The sequence below is a fragment of the Gymnodraco acuticeps genome, unplaced genomic scaffold, assembly GCF_902827175.1.
Source record: "Gymnodraco acuticeps unplaced genomic scaffold, fGymAcu1.1, whole genome shotgun sequence".
Taxonomy (NCBI): Eukaryota; Metazoa; Chordata; class Actinopteri; order Perciformes; family Bathydraconidae; genus Gymnodraco; species Gymnodraco acuticeps.
Window position 1 is genome coordinate 2,321,325 of NW_022991451.1, and position 6,000 is coordinate 2,327,324.

Below are 6,000 nucleotides of genomic sequence, written 5' to 3' on the forward strand. Positions count from 1 at the left end.
TGCTAACAGCAAAGTGACAAATGGATCGTTTTTTAGTCCTTAAACGTCCACGTGTGGACACTCAATCAAAATCACCTAAAAGCGAGAGGGATTATGCACATAATAGGCCTTGTGAGTACAAGTAGCTTACTTCTGGGTCTGTTTCATTCAAGCTCTGCTCTGTGTGTGTGTGGCACGAGCCATTTTGTGTGCGTGCGCAAGCGAGCGAGAGAGAGAGAGAGCGCACCGGTGGGTATCTACCGGAGATCGTTGTGGTTAGCATCTGGTGCTAGCTAGCCAAGCTAACGGATATAAGGAGCTTTTTCAACAACAAGGTGGAGGGAGAACTCTCTCCTGTCAGACGGAGAGTCTCAGATAACCTCAGCTCAGGTGAAGTAAAGGACTCTCAGTGTTTAGTTAACTTTAGTCTAGTTATCTCAGTGGGTCTCAAACGGTTTGTTTTAAAAGGGGAGTGATTTGTAAAATATCTATAAAGAAATAGAAAATCTGTTTACAGTTCTGTTTCATATGTATGTTGAGAGATACTGTATATCCATAGATCTCTTCATTTTGGCTCTCAAAGTGCACCAGATTGATGCTTTTAACTTCAATATTTAAAAAAAAATCTTCCCCACTAGAGGAGGTGAGGACCATCCTAGAGGAGGTGAGGTCCACTCCCCACTTGTGAAAATAGCACTTTACCCACACCTATATGCCGTGAGCTGATTACCGATCCTTCATTATAACAGTCACGGGTACACTGTGTGTGTGTGTGGGGAGTGTTGCAGTAGAAAATCAACACAAAGTCAGCTGTAGCGTCTTTCAGTAGTTCCAAACAAAACTGTGAGCACTACAAACTATATTACAGTCATTTACATTGTGTTGTGGCTGTAGCAAAAAACATTATATCTGAAAAAAACACATTAAAAAAATAAAATAAGCTGCATAGCTAGATGCCACTATATGTTTTTTGGGGGTTACGTTATTTATTTATTTTAATCCAAAGAAGTTATTACTAGAAAAATAACAAGTAAGATCAAATAGGAAAGCTCAAGTTGAAAGTAGTACTAATCTATCAGGAGCAATGGCAACAGGCTGCATGCATGGTTGGCACATCCCACTAGAATTAAAGTTGAATATTAAAGGTGAAAATGGAAGTAAGTGGTACTATAAAACATAAATATCAAAAGGTCAGCTTGAAATGAACCTTGAACTTTACTTTTTAAGCGTACATACACAACCCATTATAGCTTCAGGTGTTTACACTACAGGCCATCTGAGCTAGCAGATGGCCATTTTGACCCTCAATGACGTCAAATGGCTTAATATGCGTCATTGAGGGTTGATAGGCACAACTCTTCAGGTTACGCCAATATTTATCCAGTGTTAAGTGAGTACAGCACATCCTGTGTACAATTATGACTTCTCTGTCTGTGTGATGTGTTACAACCTGCCTTAAGGCTGGAACAAATAGAGAGGCCACACAGAGTTAAATGCCAAATATCTGTTTATTTAACAAGTTAACGAAAAACACCTCTGATGAATAGTGTACGTAAGAATCAGACTATCAGTAGTGTCAGCAGTGTGTGGGTGTGTGGAAGGGTGTTGTAGCATGTTGGAGGGTGCATCAAACCTAACTCAGGCTGTAGGCTAAGGTTGCTGCAGCATGCCAGGATCAGAATCAGAGACTGAACCTTGCAGCTGGGAAACCTTTATACCAAGTGTTAACTAGTGTTTTTCTCCCTGCAGGGGTGTCTGTTTTTTCTGTTTGCCCTCTCTTAAAATGCTTCTTGGGTACCAAAGTTGCTGAGGGGGTGAGCTACTGTAGATGCTACAGATGTGCTTGAAGGTTGTCTGAACATTTCAAGGTTAACTTGGTTTTGTCTATTGTGTTTTGTGTCTGTGATTTTGTGCCCCAGGTTGGAGGATCCTAGTGGGTCCTCCATTTTAAGGGAGGGGGTGTGACGACCCCTCCCCCCTTCTGCCTGGCTGTGCTCCCTGCCTTGCTGTCCTCTGGCAGGTACTGGGAGTGTCGTCCTGTTTGTGCCCGCCCATCTAGAGGCGGAGCCTCAAGAAGGTATAAAGGTTGCCCAGCTGCAAGGTTCAGTCTCTGATTCTGATCCTGGCATGCTGCAGCTACCTCAGCCTACAGCCTGAGTTAGGTTTGATGCACCCTCCAACATGCTACAACACCCTTCCACACACTGCTGGCACTACTGACAGTCTGATTCTTACGTACACTATTCATCAGAGGTGTTTTTCGTTAACTTGCTAAATAAACAGATATTTGGCATTTAACTCTGTGTGGCCTCCCTATTTGTTCCAGCCTTAAGGGCAGGTTGTAACAGATGTGATTCAATGTGTGCTATGAGCACTAGCATAACCATTAGATGTACTTATGGGTGTACATCCGGAAATAAACTGGGTGTGCCACATCTTAATATCTCTGGTACACAGATAGACTAAACTGATAAGTGCCACCACACAATAAAAATCCATTAGGAGTGATCAGTGTCAGGTTTCACTGTCTACACTGTACACCTGCATTAATATGATTGTTACGACACAGCCACAGATGTTTTATGTGTACACAGCAGAGTGTCTGAGTGTGTCTCTTTCACACTACATGTGTCTGGTTAGGCTGCCAGTGATACCTGAAATCATAAAATCTGTATGCAATTGAGCAGCATTCATCTCCTTGCTGTGTGTACTGTATGCGTATAAGTGTGTGTGAATAAGTGATATATTCGTTCGTTCTTTGGTTTTCCAGATAGAAAACCAAATAGGAAAAACCATCCAAAAACCGAAAGGAAAAAAAAACAAGAACAAGAGAGAATCAGATGAAATTTGTGTTTTTTGTTGCGGAACCCCACCAGAACACTTCACTTAAGTATTATTATTAAAAATATGGGCTAATTTTCTACCAGTGGTCATTGGGAATCTCCTTTCAGCTGCATTTGCCATGCAAGGTGTCAGATCTAAAAAGCCCCAACACATCATTCACTGGTCGCAGAGCCAGAACCAGAAACATGTCTCGACACAACTTTTTAAAACCCCCTTATTTTACCCCATTGTTCCATTCTGTTTTGATTTGACTATTGGGTTATAAAATGGAACAACTAAAAAACGAATAATGCATTTTTGACTTGTGCACTCTATCCTGGGCGAGCCTCCTCCACGATTGGAATCCTAGAAAGTTGCACCATAACTAAGTGTGTGTATGCATGAGCGTTTAGAAAGGATTTCCCAAACAGGGATTAAGTAAAGTATATCTTATCTTTAATAAAGCTGTTTTTGATGACATATTGGAAATGTTTGACCAAGCCTTACTCATACGCTGTTGAGAATGCTAATAAAATAATTTAATTAGCCAATTAATCTGACCACTTGGGTTGGTGTTTATTTTAATTGGAGTTAACATTCTTAATTACATTAGCCTGCCATATTCTTTCCCCAAGACGTCAGCTCACTAATTGACCCCTCTCTGGACCCCGCTAAATGTTGTTGAGAGTGGTTCAGGGGTTCACTGCTGGGTGGTACAAGCTACAGAGGAGAGATTGGATTTGGGGAAAGGGTGGAGTGGCTGTAGGTCAAAGGTCCATTGGGGTTTCTGGAAAATGACCTATTTGGTTCAAGATAAATATGTTTCCAAGGGGAAGACTTACACAACAACACTGTCACCAAGGCTAAGCAATTATACATAAGATCTCTTCCAACTAACAACCTAGTTTTTTCACATCTGTGACTTAAAAATGATCTCTGAGCGGGAATAAATGTTGCATCCCTGGTGATTGAGTTGAGTCCTGTGAGGCAGTGGCGGCTGGCCCATAGGGGGCGATAGGGCGCCACCCTCCCTAAACCACACACAAAAACATAATTATTAATAATAATAATAATAATAATACTAATTAATTATATAAATGCTCAATATTTGTATGTTTAAAATATGGAATGCAACTAGAAATATGTGTAAAATCCATCCATCCATCCATCTTCTCCCGCTTATCCGTGGTCGGGTCGCGGGGGTAGCAGTTCCTGCAGAGAGCCCCAAACTTTCCTTTTCCTGGCCACATCAACCAGCTCTGACTGGGGGATCCCAAGGCGCTCCCAGGCCAGCGAAGAGATATAATCCCTCCACCTGGTTCTAGGTCTACCCCTTGGTCTCTTCCCAGCTGGACGTGCCTGGAACACCTCCCTAGGGAGGCGCCCAGGTGGCATCCTAACTAGGTGCCCGAACCACCTCAACTGGCTCCTTTCGACGCGAAGGAGGAGCAGTTCAACTCCGAGTCCCTCCCGGATGACCGAACTTCTCACCTTATCCCTAAGGGAGACACCAGCCACCCTGCGGAGAAAACCCATCTCGGCCGCTTGTATCCGCGATCTCGTTCTTTCGGTCATGACCCATCCTTCATGACCATAGGTGAGGGTAGGAATAAAAATGGCCCGGTAGACAGAGAGCTTTGCCTTCTGGCTCAGCTCCCTTTTCGTCACAACGGTGCGGTAAAGCGACTGCAGTACCGCTCCCGCTGCTCCGATTCTCCGCCCCATCTCACGCTCCATTGTTCCCTCACTCGAGAACAAGACCCCGAGATACTTGAACTCCTTCACTTGGGGTAAGGACTCATTCCCTACTTGGAGTGGACAGTCCATCGGTTTCCTGCTGAGAACCATGGCTTCAGATTTGGAGGTGCTGATCCTCATCCCAGCCGCTTCACACTCGGTTGCGAACCGATCCAGCGAGTGCTGAAGGTCGCAGTCCGATGAAGCCATTAGAACCACATCATCTGCAAAAAGCAGTGGTGCAATCCTTAGTCCACCGAACTGCAGACCCCCTCCCCCATGACTACGCCTCGAAATCCGATCCATGTATATTACAAACAGGCTTGGTGACAATGCGCAGCCTTGGCGGAGGCCAACCCTCACCGGAAATGGGTCCGACTTACTGCCGAGGACACGGACACAGCTCTCGCTTTGGGAGTACAGAGATTGGATGGCCCTGAGTAGAGACCCCCTCACCCCATACTCCCGCAGCACCTTCCACAGTAACTCCCTGGGAACTCGGTCATACGCCTTCTCCAAGTCCACAAAACACATGTAGACCGGATAAGCGTACTCCCAGGCCCCTTCCAGGATCCTTGCGAGAGTAAAAAGCTGATCCATCGTTCCACGACCAGGACGGAATCCGCATTGTTCCTCCTCAATCTGAGGTTCGACAATCGGCCTGACCCTCCTTTCGCGTACCTTAGAGTAAACTTTCCCGGGGAGGCTGAGGGGAACCACCACCCCGGTCTGCCACTCCTTCGGTACTGTTTCCGACTTCCACGCAACGTTGATGAGACGTGTCAACCATGACAGTCCCTCAACACCCAGAGCCTTCAGCATTTCTGGGCGGATCTCATCCACCCCCGGGGCTTTGCCACTGTGGAGTTGTTTGACGACCTCAGTGACCTCCCCCCGGGAGATTGGTGTTGATCCCCCGTCATACTCCAGCTCTGCCTCTAACATAGAGGGCGGAGTTGTCGGGTTCAGGAGTTCCTCCTGAAGTGTTCCTTCCAACGCCCTAACACTCCATCAGTTGAGGTCGACAACGTCCCATCCTTACTGTACACAGCTTGGATGGTTTCCTGCTTCCCCCTCCTGAGGTGTCAGACAGTTTTCCAGAACAACTTTGGTGCCGCCCGAAAGTCCTTTTCCATGTCTTCTCCGAACTTCTCCCACACCCGCTGCTTTGCCTCAGCCACGGCTGAGGCTACTGCACTTCGGGCCCGTCGGTACCTTGCAACTGCCTCGGGAGTCCCCCGGGATAACAAATCCCTGAAGGCCTCCTTCTTCAGTCGGACGGCTTCCCTGACCACCGGTGTCCACCAGGAGGTTCGAGGGTTACCGCCCGTTGAGGCACCTAAGACCTTGAGACCACAGCTCCCCGCCGCGGCTTCGGCAATAGAGGCTTTGAACACCGACCACTCTGGTTCAATGTCCCCAACCTCCACAGGAATGCCCGAAAAGTTCCGCCAGAGGTGT